Raw genomic sequence first — 23,727 nt, forward strand, 5'->3', positions numbered from 1 at the left:
CTCTCAAATAAATAAAATCCTTTTTAAAAAAGTACTTAGGGCGCCTGGGTGGCTCAGGTGGTTAAGCGACTGCCTTCGGCTCAGGTCATGATCCTGGAGTCCCGGGATCGAGTCCCGCATCGGGCTCCCTGCTCGGCGGGGAGTCTGCTTCTCCCTCTGACCCTCCTCCCTCTCATGCTCTCTGTCTCTCATTCTCTCTGTCTCAAATAAATAAATAAAATCTTTAAAAAAAAAATTAATAAACGAAAGCACTAGCACCCTTTTTTCCACGCTAAGATTTCCATGGAACCAAAGTATATAGAATGGGCAACTGGTGAGCTGTGTTGGGGACTAAATGGAGAATGAGATCCTGTATTCGGGCCTATTTCTACTGACCCCTTTTGCTCCCCCCGCACAGGCCCCTGGGGACCTCGTAGCCTCTTGGGGCCCCATGGAACCTACGGTGAAGGCACCCGGTAGATTGTTGTTGGGGCTGCCTTCTGCCCTGATGCTCTGAGGCTCCCATGCTGTGCCTCTGTGCTTAGACTGGAGAGTGATTTCATTTTCCAGCTCCCACACTTAAGGTGCTAGGACTCTGGGGCGCCTGGGTGGCTCAGTCGATTGAGCATCCAACTCTTGGTGTTGGCCTAGGTCGTGATCTCAGGGTCGTGGGATCGAGCCCTGTGTTGGGCTCCGTACTGGGTGGACGAGCCTCTTGGGATCCTCTCTCTCCCTCTCCCAGTGCCCTTACCCACACTCCCTCTGAGCATGGAATTGGTAGTAGTGGGTTCAGCTGGCCGTTGGCTGACAGATTTTGAGAGGGAAGAAGAATGGTTTAATGCTGAACATGTGATTAGATTTGCATAATTTAACTGAAATAGAATTAAAGGATCATATGTTTACAGAGTGAGGCCTAACAGCAGACTGCAGTGATGTGTGCTCAGTACTAAAATGGACTCCTGAGGAACATGCAGCTATCTGTTTCCTAGCATCTCTGCAAGAGCCAGAGAAGAGTCCCCAGGAGGGATGGTTTGGGGCCTACCCGTCCAGGGGTACTAATGACAGTGGGAGAGTTTACTGAGTGTTTCCCAGATGCCAGGCTAAGTGGTTTACATACATGTCCTTATTGAATGTCCGGGACATAGGTACTATGATTGTTTCCTTTTCACAGATAAGGAAACTGAGGCTCAGAGTAGTTCAACGAGTAAGAGATGGGGACAGGTCTTGGACCCAGGCAGTGATGCCATAGGACCTGTGCTCCTAGCCATTGTCTGTGGAATCCAGGGGGATGAGCTCAGGCATTCTGTTGGGAAAAACATGCGGGCATGTTCCACTGGTGCCCTTGGTGACCAAACCCACGCTTTCTGTGTTTCTGCTATCATTCCTATTTATATGTTTGATCCCTGCTGTTATTTTGGTCTGGAGACAAAAAGTCAAAACGGGCTCATCAGAGGATGTCTGCAGGGGCACTGATGGTGGGTAACGAAGACTAACAGCTTCCTGTGCCCTGCTGAGCCCATCCTCTGCTGTGGGGGGCCACGCTCCCCGGCGAGGCCAGTGCCACCGGGAGCCTGGGGCTGCTCTCTCTAACTGTATGTGTTTCCCTGACCTGGCTTTCCCATTCAGCGTGGATGTCCTCCCTAAAGCCAAGCCTTGGCAGTTATCATAATCATGATGGAGACGTGGACCTTTCTCATTCACACGAAATGTGCCTGAGGATCAGTCTGAACTGTCAAGAGAGGCCCATCCTCCTCAAGCTTGGGAGGCAGTGCTACCATTTTGTTGTTCTGACACTATGTCTGGAAGAGAGTTCAGAAGCCTGTCAAATTTCCAAATGAGTGCCGGGAGTGCCTTCTTCCTCATGTACCACAGGAATCACTCCCTCACTTGGATCCTTACAAAGCCCAGCCATGCAGCTCATGTTGTACCCACTGTGTGGATGAGAAAACTGAGGACCTGAGAAGGGAAGTGACTTAATGGAGGTCACATGGTCATGGTGATACCGGAGTAGCGAGGGGGGAATGGGCAGCCTGGGTTTGCCTCTTGGGAGCCGTGACCATAGTAGGCTTGGGTCTGTACTTCATCCTGGGACAGAATTACCCATCCATATCTGTGGCTGGGCAGAGTGCACACTTCTCTGACCACATTAGGGATACTCGGTTTGGCCCTTGGCCCGTCAGCAAACAGGATATGAGCAGAAGCTTTCAGGGTGCTCCTCTGGTTCAGCTTGGTCTCTCGTGCTGCTTGATCTGTCCTTTGGAAAGCTCGCTGGCAGGATGCTGATCCTTCAGCATGGGCCACAGAATGAAGACCCACGGGCAGGTTTGAATCTGATGAGCATTCTGGAGTCCAACCTGGTGTAGCCAAGTCTGGACTAAGTGAACCAGATTATAGCCAACCTGCAGACTGGAAACACAAATCTTTATTATATAAGGTCCTGAGCTTTTTGAAGTTATTTGTTATGCAGCAGGAACTGACTAGCACAGTGTCCTTGGGCAAGATAATGAACTCTTTGGTGCCTCCATTTCTTTGTGAAGCAAATAGAAGGGGTAATAGCCGCCTTGCAGAGTAGTGGAGAGGATTAAATGAAAGAGGCACAGTTCCTGGCATGTAGTAATCACTCAGAGTCTTGTTTTCTGCTGAGGCTAAGTTTTCCTCAGGGTGGTTTTTGATGCTAACGCTGTTGGTAGCAGAGGGGGATCCCAGACTTCTGGTTAGAGGCTGATTCCAGTAGATTTTGGTCCTTCTCAGCTCCCAGGGGGCCTGGCTTGCTGAAGGAAGTGGAATCTAGCATGGATTCTGTTGGCTTTGCCTGGGACTGTGGTTAGCCTGAGGGACATCATGGTGAATCAATCCATTTCCTTTCCTCTTAGTTTCCCTTAGAGAGGAAAAGGCTGGTCCAGGGGCTGGGCTCTGGGGGCCTGGGTCCCAGGAGGTCCCAGACCTCCAGGACACCACTACCTGCCTTTTCTCCTGGCTGCATTGAGATTCTGTCCCTCAAAGCACTGACTTTGTCACCATCACCCTGGGAGGAAGAGGTCAGAGCTATTGATGCCGTGGCCCCGGGGAGTAAGTCTCTCCCTCTGAAGAGAAGGCGAAGGCTCTGTGCCTGCATGCTATGGATTTCTCCTTCGAGAGAGACCCACCACATCTCACAAAACACAGCCCGGCCTCCCTAAGCCTCAGTCTACCTTATAGGCATTGGTCCTTCCAGCCAAGGTGGGAACTTTGGCCATCTCCTTGAGGAGGTCTAGAGCTCAGGGTTCTCCAGGAGCTTTTTGGGACAGACCTGGGATCTTCTGTCCTTTCTAATAGTGAAACGACCTTCCACATACTGAATGCTCTCTCTGCGGGTGTGTGCCACACAGGCTTGTGACAGTCCCAGCCCCTTCGTCGTGTAGTACTGCTTTGATGACTGTTTTGCAGAAGAGGGAAAGGAGGCTAAGAGAGGGAAAGTGCCTTGCCCAGGGTCACCCAGTTGATATGTGGTAGAGCTGAGATTTGGATCAAGATTTGTGACTTTATGCTTCACTCTTCATTGCCACAGTGATTGTCTCTGTGTGTGTCTGTGTCTCTTTCTTTCCTTGGAATCTGTTAGACAGGGTCCAGCCTTTCAGTATGGATGCTCTCTGCTGTCTCTGGAAGTTTCTGACTTCTGGAACAGTGTCCCTTTCATTCCCCCCGGGGTTCCCCTTAACATTGCCTGAATGCTTTCTGGGAGTGAGCAGGGTGTGAGTTATAGTGAGGGCGTAAAGTGATTGCTTCCTCTCTGTGGCTTTGACTTTGACAGTCTGGGCTCACACATCGCTCCCCCCTGTTTGGTTTCTTCCATGGAACCGTGCACGAGTGGGTGCTTGATAAGTGCCTGTTGAGTTAAGTCGACGGGAAAGAAAAGAGATTGTCCTCAAGAAAGTGACAGACCCCCAGCTGTGATGCTGAAGGGAAAGGCTTGGACGTGTCCTTTTTTGAAAACCTCTCTTCCCCTGGTGACAGGGACAGATGCTGGGAGGGTGTGATGAGACACTTGTTCTCAAGCAGGGAAGGCACGGGTGAGAATCGCAGCTTGTGCCGGCGTCTCGGGGACTTTGTGAGGCTCTGCTGTGGGTGGCCTCCCTGCGGTTGGGAGCGCGGTGACCCTCCCTGGGACCACAGGCAGCCGGCTTTCCCTCCGCCGTGCGTCTGAGGGCCGGTCACGCCAGGGCTGAGGAGAGGAGCACTGCGTTGTCCCGGAGGGGGTCTGCCTCACAGCGAGTTTAGAAAGTCAGCCTCTTGAACAGAAAGAGATTCTGACAAGTGGGGCTTCCGTTTTCACTCCTCATTAGCTGCTAATGTGCCTTGGGTTTTCTTGGTAAATTCATGTGAACAAGGGAGTGGAGACGGCCTTCTCCGTGGCCGCTGAGCACAGAGGGTGACCGTGTGTGTCCTGGGGGAGGGACATCGGCGCGGTCCGGGGCAGGGGCGAGGCAGTGAGCTGTGCGCTGTGGCTGGCCTGGAGGCTGTTCTGGGGAGGGGGCACCTAATCGGGCAGGCTGGGCTCCCCGAGTCCCTCCTTGTGGTGCTGGATGGGGAGAACAGGACTCTTGTGTGGTTCCTCCTGGCCCTTGGCCTGCCGGTGACATGGGCTCAGTACAACAGGGAGCACTTTCGCTTCTTCTGTAATGCCTTTGCTCTTCACTGGCGGGGACAAAGAGGAGTGCCGCACAAAAGATGTGCCCACAGTTGCCATGGCATTGCTGAGCCCCCCTCGCTGCCCTCTGCTAACTCCTCCTCATTGTCCTGTCCTGTGAGCACTGCAGCTGAGGTGCCATGGTGTCCAGGCCCAGGGCCTCACGCTAGGATGTCAGAAGCCCTTTCCCACAGAGGGCCCTCTGAGGCAAGCCTGGGACAAACTAGGCTTGTGGGGCCCCAGGCTGTGACTCTGAAAGGGTGCCTCTCAGCCCATGTACGCGCATGCACGTGCGCACACACACACACGCACACACACACTCACGCACCTAGTGCAGAAACAGCTAGGGAGGTTTCTGCCAAGGGGGCTGCCCAGCTGGGGTCTCCTCCTCCTCCCCCATGTGGCCCTTCTTTCCTCTTCCAGATGAATTAGAGCTGTGTGGGGAACCTGTCCGTCTGCCCACCTACTCGCCCTTCCACTCGTACACAGACACTCAACAGCTAGCTTCACTCACCAGATACTTTTTGGAGCCGGTCACATGGCAGGGAAGTACACAACACAGCAGTGGTCACCGTGGACTTTCTCACAGAGGAGCTGAACATGAGGACTTGAAATGAACAGTGCAGCATTCTGAAAGGCGAGCGCAGACCAGGAGCTGTGGGGCGCAGAGGAGAGGGGGCGCCTGCTGGAGGCGGGGTGAGGCAAGGGATTCTAGCAGAGGGGGCAGGACAGCTATGGCATCAGGAAGCTGGGCCTGTTCACGGTCCTGTGAAGGGGCCGGTGGGTGGCAGACCCCCAGAAGGATAGTCAGGACAGCAGCAGGCCCCGAAGGCACAGCTCAGAGCTGGACCCCTGTCCTATCCTCAGAGGCCCCAGACAGAGTCAGGACAGCCAAAGACCCAAGATGTGCCCTGTCCTACAGCCCCCAAACCAGGAGTGAGCAAAGCATGAGGGAAGGGGAAGAGGGACAATGCGGAAGTGAAGAGCCTTTGGAGGTAGACAGCCCCGAGTCCTACTCCCCGCATGCTCGCTGTGTCCTCATATCGAGGGTAAGAGCCACCTCACAGCATTTGTGTGCATGAAGATTAAATTAGATAATACATGCAAACTCAGGGCACAGACTTTGTCACAGTATTTCAGTGGAGGTGGAGCTTGGGTTGAGGCTTTAATCTCCAGGGAGAAAAGATGGGAGCAGGGACTTGGGGTCAGATCATGGATATTGCCATCCAAAGCAAGCGCAGAACTCCAGGCTTTATTCTGTAGGAAGGACAAACCCTCCTGAGGCTTGACTTCCAAACTGCCCTTCCCATGTTCTTTGCTCACTCCTGGTTTGCAGGGAGGGGATGTCCTGGTCTTGGGTGTCCTGGCTATGTCCTGGGCCTGAGCAGAGCTTGGGGCTCCTGCCTGTGACCGGTACAGAGGGTGTGGCTGAGGCTGGAGCTGGACCTGAGTGTCAGGTGTGGCCGCTGCCCTGTGCATTCTGGGATGTTGGCATGGGGCTTCTACCTCTGGACTCCTTGATCTTATGGGGGAAGACCACTTGGATGGGAGCTATGTTTATGTACAAATCCCTTGAAAAAAAATGATGACTTCAGGCAAATACAAGTTCTGCCTGCTGTGATATCCAGGAAGCCCACCGTTCCCCCTGACACCAGGACAGCAGGGGCTATGCCTCCCTGTGCTTTGAACTTGCAGCGCCAGGTGAGGGTGCTGGCTGTGGTGCCAGGTGCCAGAACCTGTGAGGCGCTGTTGTAAGAATGGTCTGGAAACCAGAGGGGAAGATAAGAATGTGCTGGCGGATGCTCAGAAGCTCGTAGCTATGACGACGTTGAGGGTGATCCTCATGAGGAATCCTCAAGAGGCTGATTGAAGAGGAAGGCAGTTGGTCAAGTGCAGCGTCCCGGCCGGGCTGCCGTGTTCACTCCCCGCCGCTGATGGCAGGCACTGGGCATCCCAGCAGTCATCTGAGGCCACGGCACAGATGGCTCAAGACAAGGCAAATGGTAACAGAGGCTGGAAGAGAAGTGGGGCAGGGAGCAAGAGGGGGGCCCTGCGTGCTTCCCTTTCACAGGGTTCGTGAGTCCGTATGTTTGTGGAAGAATACGGCTTTGCACCTGTCGCCGAGGGAAGTGCTTGGTCCACAGCACTTGCTGAGTTAATGTCTTGTGAATGAATGTGGAGTCAGGGGAGGAGACGGGAATTTCCACGAGGTAGGGGTGGTGGTGCAGGAGAAATTGCAGGTCACTGAGGCAGGCAGCCTTAGGTTCTAAGGTGTGTCCGGACCTTTGTAGCACAGATGAGACCCACCATGGACCTAGGGGATAGTGTGACACAGATGTGATACCCTTTGGAGAGCAAGTCCCACATTTCCTTTCCAGATACTCCCCCACCCTAGGCACACAGTGCAGCAGCTGATGGTTTTCATGGCTTTGCACAGGGTCACGGGGGCTCAGATCAGGGATTTGGAGTCTTTGGGCCTCCACACACAGCTCTAGTAGGGCTCGTGATGTCTGGCCCAGGAAACGTTTATTTACCACACGGTGGCCGTCACAGCCCTTGGGAGGACAGAGAGCAACCAAGGCCGTCAGTTAATTTATTAATAAAACATGGTTGCTGACATTAAACCCTCCTGATCCCCCTCAAACTATCAAAGCAGAATCCCCTTCTCTCTCTGGGTAGAAACAGATGCAATTTTCCTCAGGAGATGTGTAGGGTATTGTAATTTGGGAGGATGCAACAATTTTTTTGTATAATTATATAATTTGTATATAATTCCTCGTAATAAAGTGTGATGGTTATAGTTCTGTTCTCATAAAAAGCTCCCTAATCTTCTAATTATGAAAGGATGTTTTCGGGGCTCCAGAATTGTCCCTCTTTAAAAGTTTTTTTTTTTTACTTTTTTTTTTTTTAAATGAGTGTCAAGTTTGGATTCTGCTAGCTAGCATATGCTTTTCAGTGGGTCCAGATCTTCTTGGGAAAGAGGAGATGGCCCTGTGTAGCCCCCAGCCCCATCACCCAGGAGGATGGGCCAAGAACGAGAGAACTTTCTCATAATTGGAAATCTTTCCAGATCTGCCAGAAGTGCTGTCACCTGAAGCAAAGCACAACCAAAGTGGCTGACCTTGTTCCATATCCATTAGGCAAAAACATTTACTGGGCACTTACTGTGTGCCAGGCCCTGTTGTAGCTGTGGTGTGAGACACACAGTGAAACAACTTTTGTCAGATGATGGTGGGCTTGACCTAATCAGGGAAGTCAGAGAAGGCCCTTGAGGAAGTGGTAGGTGAGTTGAGCTGTGAAGAATGCTTAGGGGTTAACCGAATGAAGGGTCATGGAAGCCTCCCAAGCTCGGGGAGCCGCATGAGGTGGGAGGGAGACTGACCTGTTCTCTTCTCACCCTGGGGTGAGACACCCATTCTTCCTCTCTCCCTTCCTGTGGCCAGAGCAGCAAAGCTCTCCCCTTGGAGCCCACGGAGCTTGTGCCCCGGCTGGAGAGGTCAGAGCCCCCATCAGCCTCTTCTGTCAGTATCTTCCAGAAGGGCCTCTTTCTGTTCAGCTTTCCTGCTTTGCATGAAGCCGTGGCTCTGGGGGCCAAATCCAGCTGTGTTGTATAAGCCGGGGCCACCATCTCGTTTACCATAGTCATCTTGGATTTGACAGCCGCCTCCTCACTGCCCTGCACAGCCCAAGGGATCTTCTCGTAGGACAGACCTGGTCACATCACGGCCCTGCTCCAATCTTACAACGGCCTCGCGCCACCGCTAGATGGAATCCTGCCAACCTGGGAGCTCCCGAGTCGTGGGGCTTCTGCTGCACACACTCCACACACCCAGCTGGTCTCCGACTGGAGGATGTGCCAGTTCTCCCTCTCCTCCCCTGCACGGGCCACGTACTCTCCCCAGAACAGTCTCCCCCCTGCAACCCCAGCCATCTGGCAAACTCCTTCCCATCCTTCGCGTCTCAGCTTCAAGTCACCTCTTCCCGGAGACTTCCCGTGTCACCGCTGTAGCCCTCTCTCAGCTCCTTGCTCTAGTTCTCCACTGCCTATTGCCACAGATGATCGTTTAGTCCTGGCTTTTCCCTTCTGCACTCTCGTGTCTGCGAGACCGAGCAGATGTCTGTCTTACTCCAGTATGGGCTGTCTTCAGTGTCCGCACAGTACCTGGCACTTAGGAAATGAGAGAGTGGTGGAGTTACAGCTCGGGGTGGTCGTGTCCTGCCTCCTCCCCCTCCCTGGGATGTTTACCCTGACCCCGCATCCCTACACAGGGATATCAACTGTGGAGCATCTCTTGTGCACCATTTCTTTGCTTGGGGGAGTGCGTCGGTCTGTGGGACAGATAGCCCTCCCTGCGTGGACTGCAGCCCCGAGAGTTTAGCCACACGGGGATGGATGTAAGCAAGTTTCAGTAGCCAACTTGGACCTACAGGGAGGTCACTGGTGGCTCAGCCCTGAATCCCCTCTGGGACAGAGGTGAGGGATTCAGAAATGAGCAGGAAAATGACACGAGGGGTCCATTCCCCCAGGTTCTCAGTTCTGGCCATCTCAGAACTTTAGACGTGGGTCCAAGCCACCTCCACAGTCACAGCTGACTCGCTGGCGGGACAACACGCAGCTGGTGGGCCATCCATCTGGCGGGAGTCTGGCCTGAGTGCTCCCAGCAGTGCAGACCCCTGGGAGAGACATCAGAGACACATTGTTTCTGGAAGCTGCAACGGAGTATATGGCTGGCAGTTATGTATTTCTGATCCATTAAAGAATGCTTTGGCATAGGAAATACAGATTAGGAAAGAAATTGTAATATAATCAAATTGCATTTTTATGGAAAGTACTACATTTTGCTCTAAATAAAATTCAGTAACAAAATTTTATTTGCTTTCCCCCCAAAATGCCTTTCCAAATTGATTTTTCAGAAAAAATTGTGGAAAAACGACATGGTTAAGGGGAAGAAAGGTCTAGATTAGAGGCATCCGACCCAAGCATGGCGTGGTTATGACTGGTGAGCTCAGGATACCTAGAGCTCAGAGCTTCCCTAGCACCTCCAGCTAGTTAACTCATCTTTCACGGAGCTCCCTGGAAGATGGCATAAATCCTGAGCTGCCCCTGCTGGGGTGGAGGGAACGTGACAGCAAAGGATGGCTTGTTCTTTCTGAGTCATTCCACGGTAATGGAGCAGCACGCAGGTGTTCAGAGGAAAATTATTAGAAGCAGCAGCTATGAGGGTTAGAGTGTGGAAATTGCTGGAGAAGACGATGTGCAAATTGCCATCTCTATAGGCAAAGGCTTGCAAAAAGCATTTTAAGCTGTCCATGCATAGCCCTGAAACATTCCTGTGGAAAGTAAAAAATTCAGTTTGTCCTGCTATTGTTTGCCCTGCATCTTTATGTTTGGAAACATCTGGATCATCATTGGAATTTATCACCCCCCCCAGATGCTTTATATTCCCTACATGCGGTCAGCTGTATGTATACAAGTGGGAATTGAAAATGATTAATTCTTTTTCTAATAACTACAATCAACCACCAGGTTTTCAGTAGCTGTCATCAACCATCAGGTAGTTATTGATCTCTTATACCAGGCATATGCACAGTAAGAGAGACATATGTCATGATCCTTCTCTCAAGGCAAGTGGCATCTTGTGTGAAAGACAAAATCAGTCAGCATGGCATACTTCACATTTGGTTCTCGCTGCTGTCCTAACTGTGGGGTCCTTTCTGGGTGTATGGTAGGAACCAGGGAAGCCTGGTTGTTTTGAAGGAGGAGAACTGACCTTATGAATGGAATTTAAGATAATGGATGGGAGGAGGGTCCCTTTATGTTAGGGGAAGAAGATGGGCCTGTTCACAGCAGGGCCCAGATGGTAGGGATGTTAGGGCAGGAGACCCCTAGCCTTGCTATGGCTGTGGTTGAATTTTGGGGACTAAGGAATGGGGTGGGGCCAGATGGACAGGGACCTGAATCGCTAAAGAAAAATGTTTTCCTTTTATTCAGGAGCCTGTGGTTCCCAGTGAGTGGCTCAGAGTTTGTGCGGGGCTCGGGGGTGGGGGCGGGGAGGAGGGAGGTGGGTGCGGGTCCTCCCATCCTTAATCACAGCACTGTCTGCAGATGGAATAGGTTTTCACACATGTACTCACACCTGTACTTGAATCCATGGAGGCTGTTGTGAAAAGGATGTAGTTTTATTGAAAAGATTCACGAAATCTGGACTAGCTGTTTGGCACTCTGAATTGTCTTAAGCAATGTTTCCACATAGGTAATTACTTTCAAGTTGAGTCTGTGTCACCTCAAGGTAGGGCACTGCTGCTTCAGGTGGCGTTAGCACGGGGAGTGTTGGGTCAAGGAAGGAGGGCGGTCCAAGATGGGCTCTAAGGTGCTGTGGTTCTGGAGCTGAGTCTGGGGCAGGTGGGAGAGGTGTGAGAGAGGAGACTGGCCGACCACTCAGGAGAGAGTGGCATATGAGGGGATAGAAAGGAGGTTGGAGAGCAGGGAAGACCCGAAGGACCATGGGGAGGGGAAGGTGGCAGGGGCATCGGCTCCCGTGCTCTGCTCAGGGAGACAAGCACCCCTTCTCTTTCTGGGTGGCATCTTCCTCCAGCCGGGGCTCCTGTCACCCCCGCCAGGAGTTAAAGGACTGAGCCGTGCGATGGGCCAGTAGGATTTTGTTTTCCAGGCTCTGCTGTTGGATTCCCCTTCATCCACCACATGCAGTTCAGCACAGTGTTGGGGGCCTGGCTTGGGGCTCCTGAGGCCCCTGGGGGGACAACACAGAAAGTCAAGGGAAGTGATCTGCCAAGCATAGGTTTCTGTGCTGCAGACCGTCAGAACTGGGGCCCTGTCATAGTTCTGATCAAAGTTACATGTTTACCGAGAAAGAGTAATTGAATTTTGTAAAAATGAGTCCCAAGTCAGACCTATTTATTCCCCTTGAAGGTTAAATCCAGTTGTCCGACTTTTGTATGAGCACTGTCGACAGAATCTTTGTTCTGTCCTCAGACTGGCAGAGATGAGAAAAGTGAACAACCACTGTTTGGAGGAGAATTCATAAAGCATTTTGAAGTCAACGACAAAGCACAGGAATCTTTTTTTTTTTTTTTTTTTTTTGCCGGAGAGAACTAGTTGTCTCCAACATCCATTCTCCTTATTTCTAGAACCATCAGTTTTCAGCTTGGGCCCAAGGCCCCTTTCCCAGCCTTCATGTCCGCTACCTTTGGCCATTTACTAAGCGCTGACCCATGGCAGGTGAGGACAATGATGTCACTGGCTTCCTGGATGTGGCCTTAAATCGTGTGCCTTCTATTTCCTCCTTTTCCCCTTCCCATTTTGTCTGGAATGCAGGCATGGTGAGTGAGCCGTCCAGGGCTAGGAGAGCAGTCACATAGAAGGGGTTTGGGTCCCCAGCACCGTGAAGCTGCCATGCCAGCCTGGGCTGATTAGATCCAAACTGATGTTCAAGAGAAAACAGATGTCTCCCTTACTTAGGCTACTGCTATTTTGGGTCTCTGTCCACAACAACTACAACTAGATCCTCATTTATAATTCTTTCATTTGAAAGTGGAACGTCTATAGCTGCAAAGGAAGGAAGGTGTATAAACAAACCACCTTAAGGCTTTAGCAACTCAAAAATGTTTGGGTTTTCTGTCTGGGGGCATTCTTTCAGGAGAAGGAGGGGTGAAAGGTTTTCTGAAGACCTGCAAATTTGCAGTGAGTTTTGGGAACTCACCACCCCGGGAACCCCTGAAGATTTGCTAATTTCGCTCCTCCGCTCTGCCTCCGATGACCACTTCCCTGGCTTATCGTCTCTTGCTGGATTGAAATGTAAACTTCAAGAGGACAGGGCTTTTTGCTCACGGCTTATCTCCACACTACAGGGAGCACCTTGCAGATAACAGGTGCTGGATAAATGCTGACTGAATTAGTATACATCGAAGTCAAACGTTCTCTCCTGGCCTCTGGGCTCATGGCTGTCTTCCTCCAGTCTGGTCTGTGCGTCATCTGTCTTCGTCTTGCTACCATGCAGATCTTACCACCCGGTCCTGCTCTCGCCCTAGTCTGTCATTGGCTCCCTGCAGGACAGAGGCTACACTCCTTGAGTTGTGATACATGGATTGCAGGTCCTCCTACGTGAGTCCCTGGGCCCCGGGCTCCACAATAGCTCCCAGGCCACGGCACCATTGCCTCCATCCATGCCCGTGAGGGGGTAGCCTCTCCTTGCGGTGCTGTTCCTTCACCTGGGCGACCCCTCATCCTCCAAAGCTCAGCCCTTGCTGGCCTCTTGTCACCCACCACTGTCCTGCAGAGCCGGCCCGCCCTGCCTTCCTGCCCCATAGCACAATGACATTTCCACTGCCAAATTTTCTTCCATCCAAGTAACTTCTCTGGACTCTGCCCATCTGTCACTGTGGCTGCCTGAGAGCAGGGTCCTGGTTCCGTCTGCCTCAATTCCTGGCCCCCGGATCCGAGGGGACATCAGTGAAAGTAACCTTGAGTAAATCATTTCCCTCGTCCTTCTGGCCTCAGTCTCTTTGTGTGTGAAATGGGAAGAATAATCGTCCTTCTGCCCACCTCTTCTGGGCTATGTAAGTGCCGAGGAATGTGCATGGGCAAGTGCCATCTGCATGGGATGGACAAACATGTCACTGCTCCAAGCCGTGTTACCGGAATGGCTTCGGAACCACATCCACCATCAATTCTGACACTGAACCAAAACCGCATCACTCAGAGGACGGGCTCCTTTATTTGTAGAAACACTTGGCAATCACTTACTGTGTGCCAGACGCTGGTTAAACATCTTACAGTGTTATGTCATGTAATCCTGTCTGCCACTCTCTGACGTGGGCTCTTCTCCTCTCCCCATTTTCCAGATGGGGGAAGCTGGGGAGAGGTTGAAAGCATTGCTTGAGGCGGGGTGAGTGAGGAGAGGAATGGAGTGTGAATACAGGCGGTCAGGCTGTGCAGTCCAGGCTGTTAGCCTTTCTACCTGCTACCTTTCCACAGCTTGCAAGGGCCACGGGGCTGGTGGCTGTGTTGTGACACCTGTGAGGATGGTCACAGCTGTCATTTTTATTTGGCATCACGGGGGAAAACAGAAACCCCCAAACAGAGTCCCACATGCTGTCCAGGGGGCTCCCCACCGATGCAGCGCTGGGCAACGTCGCGGTAATAAATGCAGACCTCTTAATCAGGTGATCTGACAACTGCGCCATTTGCCAGGGCAATTATGCCCCTCTAGAAGTGATCGCAGGGAGAATAAGAAGAATAAACGAGTCAGGGCTATGTTAGAGCTGATAAGCCTCCGGGGCACTGCTGGAACACAGTGAGGATGGGCTATCTCTAAATGGCTGCTGGCAGGACCACTGGGACTGGTTTCCCATGCATCCGTCCCCGGGGAACCACAGCCGGCCGCCTCGTGCAGGGCTGGGCACGAGCGCGCATCCTCCGGCTCATACCTGGCTAGTGGAAAGGTAGCAGGTAGAAAGGCTAACAGCCTGGACCGCACAGCCTGATCGCCTGTATTCACACTCCGTTCCTCTCCTCCATTACTGTTATGACTGCCTTAGATGCCTAATAGGGCTTGGATAAGCCTACGGAGTGCTCTGTGCATGAAAGAAAGCACCAGAAAGCAGCACGAGCGTCCTGGCTTTGCCAGATGGTGACGGCAGCAAGGCCTCACAGATCCCCCTTGGAGTGGTAGCGCAGCGCTTCGCCCTTTCCGAGCCCATCTCCTGTTTCATCTGCCACATTCCGCATCTTTGTGCAGACACAGCAGGTGCTGGGCCCTTGGTGGCCATTGCTGTTGGTCAGAAGTTTCATTCTTTGGGCTGTTTTAGCTTCCGCTTTCACACTCAGCCAGCCAAGGAGTTGGCCCCAGGGTAAGTTGCCACATTCCTTCTGACGTACCATGTTGAAAGCCCACCAACTTTGAACTGGGCGGGAGGGGTTAGGGTGTGTCATCTGGATCAGACTTCTAGCAGAAGGAGCAACACTGCCGTCCAGAAGACTGGAGGCCCCATTCCAGGAGAGGTGCTGAGTCCCTGGGGCAGGTTCCTGCCACCGGAGAAGTTGTTGCCCTTCGATGATTAGAACTGTGTGTTGCTGTGGGCTCTGCTGGCTGACTTTGCCAGGGCTGGATGCAGCCCTGTATGGTTGGTCAAGGGTTCAGTGCTGCCAACTGTTTGTTAGAGAAGAATTCATAGGCTCTTCGGAACAGGTCCTCCGGGTGTAGACTAAAGCGACGTGGCTGCCATTTAAATCTTGTCACAAGTATATCTCAATCCCTGGAGCTTCTCTTTGGGAAGAAGCAGGATGCCTAATAAAACAATGAATAATAATTTGGGGATGTTCATTATTTACAGCTGCCCCAGGTCATTCGTAAATTATGCAGCCCTCAATTATGCTTGATTTCTTCCTTCCATGGAGCCATCTCTCCAGACTGCCATCACTGTGGGTGATACCCGTGCACCCGCTAATTGTACCATGAGGGCAGTTTCCCATTTCTTAAATGCTTCAAGTCCCTTGGCTGAATGCTTATGTTCCACAAACTCTCCATCTCAATGATGAGTCCCTGGATACTCGGAGGCAGAAAGAGAAACCAGGGATTAGTCTCAACAGAGAGAGCGCATGCTTTTCCCCGCCAAGCATCAATGAAAGGCTTGCCTGGATAGGTGGCGGAGAGAATTTTAAAGGCTCGGTTGGAGCAGCCACCTGGGTGAAGGAGAAGGGCAGCGCCAGGTTGCCTCTCTGAGCTTGGGAAGATCGGGGTGGCTGAGAAGCAACAAGCCGGGGAAGGGCATGGGGTTGAGGCACTTCCCAGAGGCATGCAACCAGTAAGTGGCGTTGGGGTGCCAACCCTGACTCCCCGCAGATGCTCCCCTCTCTGCAAACACCCTGGGTGGACGGGGAGGGTGGGGAGGACAGGAGGTGGGGGTGCCGCTACAGGACAGCTGCTGGCCAGGCAAGGGGAGCACCCCCCTACTGCCTTTTGCTTACCTGTCACTTTCAGCCTTGCGCTTGGCATGTAACTGAAAACAAGACCTTTCTCTAACGTGGAGCTTAATGATCCCTTTAATGCCCGAGCCGTAGCATCACTTCTCGAGCGCGCCTGTTCCCTGTCAGCCACGGGGCATTAAACCGGTGATAAAAATGCCTTTTTGGTATGGTCCACAAACTCACCAAGAGGCTCCTGGTAGCAGTATAGCCATCCAGCATGAAATCAAGAGGCAATCACCGCGGACGAGGCAAGATGAGCTATGCGCGGGAGCAATTAGGGGAGCCCGCGTCCTGGGTGCCGTCCTTCACCATCTCCTTGCGTGCACCCACTGCCCTGCCCGGCGTTGTTGGGGGTGGGGCTCCCACTCTGGAATCCGGCAGCCCGAGTCAAGTCCGCAGGTAGGCGCTGCTCTGTTCTTGTCTGCGTTGGGGGCAGTGGAAGTTGCTTCGTCACGTCTTTAAGCCAATCCAACGCAGCATTCCTGACCCAGGTGGCCCCTGGGAACACACGTCCTTGGTTATGTTTTCAATCTGGAAAATATAAAACATGAAAGAGAGAAAAAAAAAGAAATGCCCACTTATGAATATGCATTAACAGGATGCTGCATTTGGAGCTGGAGACCGGAGCCATTTATTTTAAACAAATCGGATCTTGATACATGGGCCGTGAATGTGCGGACTCTTCTGTCACACAAACATGCTGAGCAAGTGTGATTTATATGGTGTGGCTGTGAGGTTTTGTTCCCAATTAAAAAGGAACCGAGAAAAATCATTAATTTAACTACTGTATATTAAATTTGCATTAAAACATCCGTTTGTCTATATTTATATGTGAGTTACCGAAAATGGGAGCTCGTGAATTCTAATTTTTGAGATCACATGCCAAATATTGAAGATAAATTTTATTTATTTCTGCTATTAATTCTGTGAGAACAAATAGCTCTAATTTAGGGGATGGCAGATGTAACTGTCTGCTGGTGCCCTCCCTGCATAACAAACATAACATTCATCTTTTCTCATTAGGGTTTTCCCGTGCCTGGTCTCAAGATACGCAAACCTTGGCTATGTTTCTGTACCGGGCACTTCCAACCACCCTCAGCAGACACGCCTAGAAAATACTTGGGAAGTATGGACCATGTCAAATCCCTTTTTTCTGCTTCTTTCTGATGTGCAAAGACTTCAACCATATCCCAAAGGCTAAACAAACATTTCTTCAAAGGATATCTTGACATTAGCCACTTGGGTGGAAGAGTTGGTGACCTCAGCATCAATCCATGGACGGTAGGGAAGGGGGGCTATCACCCAGTCTCTCCACCAGAGCACCAGTGCTTTGGGTTAAACCTAGGACTTTGCATTCCCCGGTTCTCTTACTGCAGGTAGCTGCCCCCATCAGCCTGCCTTTCCGGGGCTGGGCTGCACGTGCTGGGTGTGGCAGGCTATAGGGCAGTCACAGCCAGTCGGGACACAGTGCTTCTTGGGGCTCACGAAGCTCAGGGCGCCAGTCACATGGCCGTGGTGACCAATGGCCCTCCCGTTGTGTTGTTCTCAGGAGCTCTGTCCCTGGGGCAGCCAGCTGATGTGTGTCATCACCCAGGTGCCTAGAATGGGGCAGCGTAGTTATTCTAAAGGCTTTCTTTTGGTAGGGGGCTGCACACACCACCAGCACTGGTGTCTACTCTCTGAGGACCTTGCCTACCCATTGGGTTGTACTGGGGCTTATGCTCTTGTGAGCTGTTAATGTGAGGCAGACCCTGCCCTCAAAGATCAAAATGGTCAATGACAATACAGTGCGATGGGTGCGGTGATCAGGGCCAGACTAGGGGAGCTGGGAGCAAGAATGGGGAGGACCCCTGTTCCTACTTGGGAGGTTGCCAGCTGATTCGGTGGCTGGAATGACACCTCTGCCCCTGAAGGGTTTCCACTGCATTGACGGTTTCTTAGCTCCGCTGTGATGATGGTCATGTCGGTGAAAGGGCTGATTTCCCATATGCCCTCACTCCCAGACAGGGCTATGGGTGGACCTTCTTTGTGCAGAGCCTGGTGGTTAGGCCAGGAGAAGTGTGTGTGTGTATGTGTGTGTGTGGGGGGGGTCCTTTCTCTATACCACAAAGTACAGAGAGTCTCACGTGTCCACTGTTTCCTCTGCATTCAGGGCTAAGCCCTCTCTACCAGGAACCCATTAGCAGAAGGCCGATTTCTGCATGTTGGGGGTTCATTTCCTGGGCATGGCATGCTGATCTCCTCCCCTGAGTCCGATCCGAGGGCAGCTCCAGCGGTAGTCCTGGCCTTGGCCTCTGCTGCGGCCAGTGGCAGCTCTTAGCAGTCTCTTCGATATGAAAGGGACCCAAGGCTGAGTCTGGAATGCTGGTTCCTTCAGAGACCCAGACCACTCTGTGGGGCTCCTGGGTCCTTTGTGAAACAGATCGTTTTCCAACACGGGAGCTACCAGCAGCTGGAAGTCCCCCTGGCCTTGCTCCTGTCTCAGGGAGGCCGATTCCTCCTTCTGATTAGCAGCATCTCCAAAATCACATTTTGTATTAATCAGCCCCAGGAACACCAAGTCAAGTACATCGCATTATCAATGACAATTGTCATGTCAAGATTTTTTTTTTTTCATTTCCCTCAGTCACAGGGTGATCAGACAGTTTTCCCTTTGATTTGCAAAGAGTAGATCACTCTCACGTTGGGCTTTAGTATATATTAACATGCCCGGGAATGATCATAGACTCACTGGGGGCCCTAGCTGAGTCCTTCTTGTGGCTCCAGATGGGAAGCCTCTGCCTCAGGGCTACTGGAGTCAGGAAGGGCTGCAATAGTCACCTTTTAGTCCACTCAGGTTGGACCCCCATTCTCTTTCTTTTCTTTTTAAAGATTTTATTTATTTATTTGGGAGAGAGCGAGTGAGCAAGAGTGGGGGGAGGGGCAGAGGGAGAAGCAGACTCCCCGCTGAGCTGGGAGCCCGACTCGGGGCTCGATCCCAGGAGCCCGGGATCATGACCTGGGCCGAAGGCAGACACCCAACCAACTGAGCCACCCAGGCACCACCCCCCTCCCCCCCTGCCCCACCATTCTCTTTCTGCAGGAGTCTGCCCCCACCAGCAGGGCGGAGGTTGGCCCTGCTTTCCTCACGGCTCTTGGCCCCAGCCTCCCATCATTTAGGGGCAGCTCTGGAAAGCAGGGGATGGGTGACCACTTGCCACGTCCTGCCTGGCAAGTTCAACAGCTGGAAACAAAGCCAGAGGGAGGCCGAGGCTGGGGCTGGTGCCAGAGCGCCCACCTGCTCCCCGGCCCTCCCGCATCTGCCCTGCTCTGGGTGACTGGTACTACACCACAGGGGCACGTTGGTGGAACATGAGAATTACCTTAGGGGGCTAGCCTGTCACACTCATTTTGGGTGTGCATGTGCCGAGCTCGTCTCTGCTGCCCTGGCTTTGTCCAGACATCCGGGCCTTAGCAGGGAGGCCACAGCCCACATGGGGGAGGACTCTAGCTTGAGTCCCACAGATCCGGGTTCAGTGCTGACTGCCTGTGACCAGCCATTCCCCTCACTGAGCTTCAGGTTCCTCGGCTTAAAATAGGGGTGATGAATAGTAGCTCTTCCGAGGATAACGGGAAATAATGCTTGTGACCTTATCAGCAGAGGTCCAAGGACTCTGTGAGTCCAGGCAGCTCTTGTGATGCCCATGTTTTTTCTGCTCTCCCCAGATTCTGCCCTTCCTCTCAGCCAGAAGGTGGGGCAGGGGGCCTGTAAGATGGGGCCTTCTCCTGCGGGGCTGAGAAGAGGTTTTCATTTGTTATGTATTGAGGATTCCCTGGGAGTCATGCTTGCCTATAATCCTCAGTTGTTCTTTGTCTTTAATGAGACCCCGGGTGAGAAAAGATCAGAGAATGAGATCTGGTAATCCATTAAGATGTGGGGCCATATGTTATGGGAACCCTGGACAGGGTGTGCTCTCTTGGGTTGAGAGGCTTCCCCAGAAGTCTGCCTGGAGGAAGTGGTATGAGGTAAGGCTGGAAGAATGAGAGCCACCTCCTTGGGGAGGAGCCTGTGTTTGAAGCTACTCTTCCTGCCCCCATGCTCAGGTGTGTAACACCTGGTGGTAATCCTTGTTTCCTAGGTGGGGGTGGGGAGAGGACGGTGTGCTGTGTGTACCTCTCCAGGATCCCGCACAAGGCCTCAGAGCAGGCGTAATGTTGAATAAATGAACGAAAACATGAGCAAATGAACGAATGGTTGAGAAGGTGTGAAAAAATGTGCCATTTTGTGGAATGCATTCTGGGATTTATTATGTAGATTTTGGAGAGCCAACAAAGGTTTATTAAAATGATCAGACTTAACTAATGGAATCAAAAGAGGACCCTGATCTGTTACCCTGACATCCAAGCTCATTTCACCATTTTGGCTTTTTTTCTGAGTTCTCTTGAGTCTTATCCGTGACCACACCTGTATCTTACCTAGGTGTGGTGACCCTGGAGCTGACCCTTGGGAAGGTGGATGCAGGAAACTATCTGGTTGGGGGGTGAGGGAGGCTGAGTGCCCAGGGTAGATGAGAGGCTGTCACCATTGTCCAGGGAAGCGGGGGCTGGAGTCTGGATGGGCCTGAGGCCAGAGGGGGTCAGCGGGGCAAGGGGCAGGCAGGGGCCCGTGTGCACAGAACTCCTGCAAAGGGCAGCTCTCACCCACCAAGGACCTGAGCAGACACCTGTTCTGCAAATAGTTGACTGACTGGGCACTCTCAGAGTCTACTTTTAGGGACTCCCATCTGAGGCCTGGAACTAATCAACCACTTTCTAGATCTCTGGGCCTGTGCCCAAGAAGTCCCCTCCCAGCTGCCCAAGTGACAGGCCCATCTTCTGGGGCTTTTCAAGAGTTCAGGTGCCCAGGTTGCTAAGAAACATCTCATGAAGAGATTTGAGTCCTCAGAGGCTCTAGGGACCACAGTTCCCACTGGAGAAAGGAGTTAACGTGGCAGGCCCGACCCCGCTTTCCTCCGAAGGGCCGGCTTCATGTTTTTATGCTTGGCTGGCACCTGGGAACTTGGCTGGTCAGCACTTTCCTACACTGATCTGGAACTTTCCCTAAATGATCAAGGTGGCTCACTGTGGTTTGTGCTGAACACCTGCATTCCTCACGGGAGTGTGGAATTTTGGTACAGACTAGACACAGGGAGTCTGTGTGACCAGTCCCCAGTAAAAACCTTGGTGTTGCCGAGATTCCTAGAGCAGAAACATCACACAGGATGCTTGTCTTCCCGAGCGGGGGAGGAGTGAGCTCTGTGTGAGCCCTGGTGGCAGGGAGAGTGCGTGAGGAAGTTTGCGCAAGGATTCCTCCAGACTCTGCCTGCGTCTTTTCCCGGGGCATCCAGCAGTATATCCTTACTGTCCTGTCCTAATAAATCTTAGCTCTGAGCACAGCTCTGTGCTGAGTGTTCCAGTGAATCTCTGAACAGGGGGTCGTCTTGGGGACCTCCGACTGACCGGCCACCATCAGCTTCTGCTTCTTCTGCGCTGTGTGTGTCTGAGGATGAGGAGCCTGCGCCGTGCTCCTGTCTCTACCCACTTCTCTTCACCTGGGCCCACTGTGCTTGACGGAGGCTGATCGCTGAAGGCCAGTTTGATGGTGCTTTGAGGAGGGGCCAGGCAAAATTTACCTCACAGATAAATACTGTTCTCCCAGAACCTAGGGCTCACATGTCTGAGGAGGGGCACTGCTCCAGTGGTATTGGAATCTGTGGCCACGGCCAAGGTGAAGGCTGTTACCGGGGTGAGCCTGACGGGAATGAGAGAGTCCCCGCTCCCGCCTTCTTGCTTCCTTTTTGTGCCTCCACTCGCAAAATGTAGCAGGAGTCCAGGTGACACAGGACCCCTGTAGTCTCTGGTCCAAGTGCTGGCCCCACAGAACAGAATATGGAATAGAGGTTTGGGGGTGAGAGTCTAGCTTCTTCCCTGGCACTGTCTACCCCGTTGATAACTCAGCATCTATACACACCCTGCCATATGCATTTGTGAGCTTCCGTATGACTTGAGTTCCCCTAACAAGACGCAGTTGTCCTTTGTACAAATGAAGGTGGCTCTCTCCCCAAAAGGGGGAGACACAAAAGCTCAACAGTTGCTGTATCCATACCTGGCGAAACCAATTATTCTTTTATTTTTTTTAAACATTTTTAATTTTTTTAAGTCAATCTTTATATCCAAGGTAGGGCTCGAACTTACAATCCCAAGATCAAGCATCACACACACTACTGACTGAGTCAACCAGGTGCCCCAAAACTAATTATTCTTTTAATTCAGTTATGACTTCACCTATCTATAATGTAAGGAGTGAATTTTAAAGTTAATTACCACCAATAATTCCGCATATAAAATATGGTCAAGAAGAGCAAAAAAACATGAAATTAGTTATTATACATTCGTATATATATATATACATGTACATTATCATATATACCTATAAACGGACGGGAAAGAAAACAGGCAAAGCAGTCTGTGTTTCTGTCACCAGTCACAACTCCACAATGGGTGACTACGATTCCTTTCTCTCGCTGTTTTTCGATATTCCCTTGCTTTCAACTAGTTGGGATTCTTTACTGATGGGTATTCGAAACCTTCATTCCCGAAGACCCAAATCCACAAGGGTCCCGTCTTCTTTGGTTACGGTAGTTTTCCATGAACTCGGGGTGGGCGTGAAAGTCGCAAGAAGTACTGCGGAGAATCTCCCGATTGCAGACCGTCCTTTCCGCCTTTCTGTGCAGTCGTAACACACTTTCCCCAGGGCAGGCAGGCCCAGGAATCCCAGCACAGCGGCCCTCGGTTAGCTCGGTGCCAGGAGAGCCTCGTTGGTCAAGGAGCTGCCTCACCTTCCTGTTCGGTGACATCATTGTTGTGCCTCCCGGGGGACATTCTTCTCTCCAGTGCCAAGACTTCTGAGCAGCGGAGGTCAAACCTACAAGGGTGGAAGGAAAAATCCTGTGAATGAATTATTCAGTGTCCTGGGAAGAGCCACTTCCTTCCCACCCCTGGGTTCCAGACGCATATATTCTGGCTGTGGGGGGAACAACACCGTGTGTTGGTTACTGCTCCCTAGTACAGACTGCAGCCTGTCCGCCAGAGTCCCGGCCTCACTGGGCATTGTCTTAACAAACGCCATACTTTTTAGTTTTCCACCTTTTCCCCCTAGCCTGATCCCACCCTGCCACTTCTTCACGGTCTCTTATGCTGGCTCCTTCTCTTTTCACCAGCCTCTAAATATTGACTCATGCAGGCATTAATCCCTGGTTCTCTTTTCTTCCATATCTTTCACTCCATCCCCAGGTGATCTCATCTAGTGTCAGCACTTTAAATACCTTGTGTACAGTGACGATTCCCAAATTTATATTTAATCCAGCCCTGCCTTCTCTCCCTGAAATCCAAACCTACAGATACAGCCAATGCTCTATTCAAGAGCTCCACTTGGGGTGCCAGAGTGGCTCATTTGGTTAAGCGGCTGCCTTTGACTCAAATCATGATTCCGGGGTCCTGGGATTGAGCTCCGCATCGGGCTCCCTGCTCAGCGGGGGGTCTGCTTCTCCCTCTCCCTCTGCTCCTCCCTCCACTCGTGCTCTCTCTTTCAAATAAAAACAAAACAAAACAAAGAGCTCGACTCACATTTCAGATAAACTTCTCAAAATGAACATGTCCAAAACTGAGCTCTTGATCATCTCTGGACACTCTCCCCCTCCCTGTGCTGATACACAGCCCTGCTACTCCCCCAGGCTCCCCCATGTTAGTTACTGGTACGGACACTCACACAGTTGTGCTCAGATCTATATTCTTGGGATTACCCTTGCTTTGTTTTCTTATACTCCATCTCCAAGCCCTCAGCAAGTGCTATCATCTCCATCTTCAAAATAAATCCAGAGTCTGACTAGTTCTTAGTGCTCTGCTGCCGCCCTCCATCCCCGCAAAGCATCATTTCTTTTGTTTGAATCATTTATTACAGCAGCCCCCGAACTGGTCTCCTACCTCTGCCCATCTGGAGTTTGTGCTCAACACAACAGCCAGGGTGATCCTTTAAAAATGTTTCTTCCTTGTACTTGTCCCCACCCAACATAATCTG

This window comes from Leptonychotes weddellii, chromosome 7, assembly GCF_054177405.1.
Source record: "Leptonychotes weddellii isolate Sample4059 chromosome 7, ASM5417740v2, whole genome shotgun sequence".
Classification (NCBI taxonomy): Eukaryota; Metazoa; Chordata; class Mammalia; order Carnivora; family Phocidae; genus Leptonychotes; species Leptonychotes weddellii.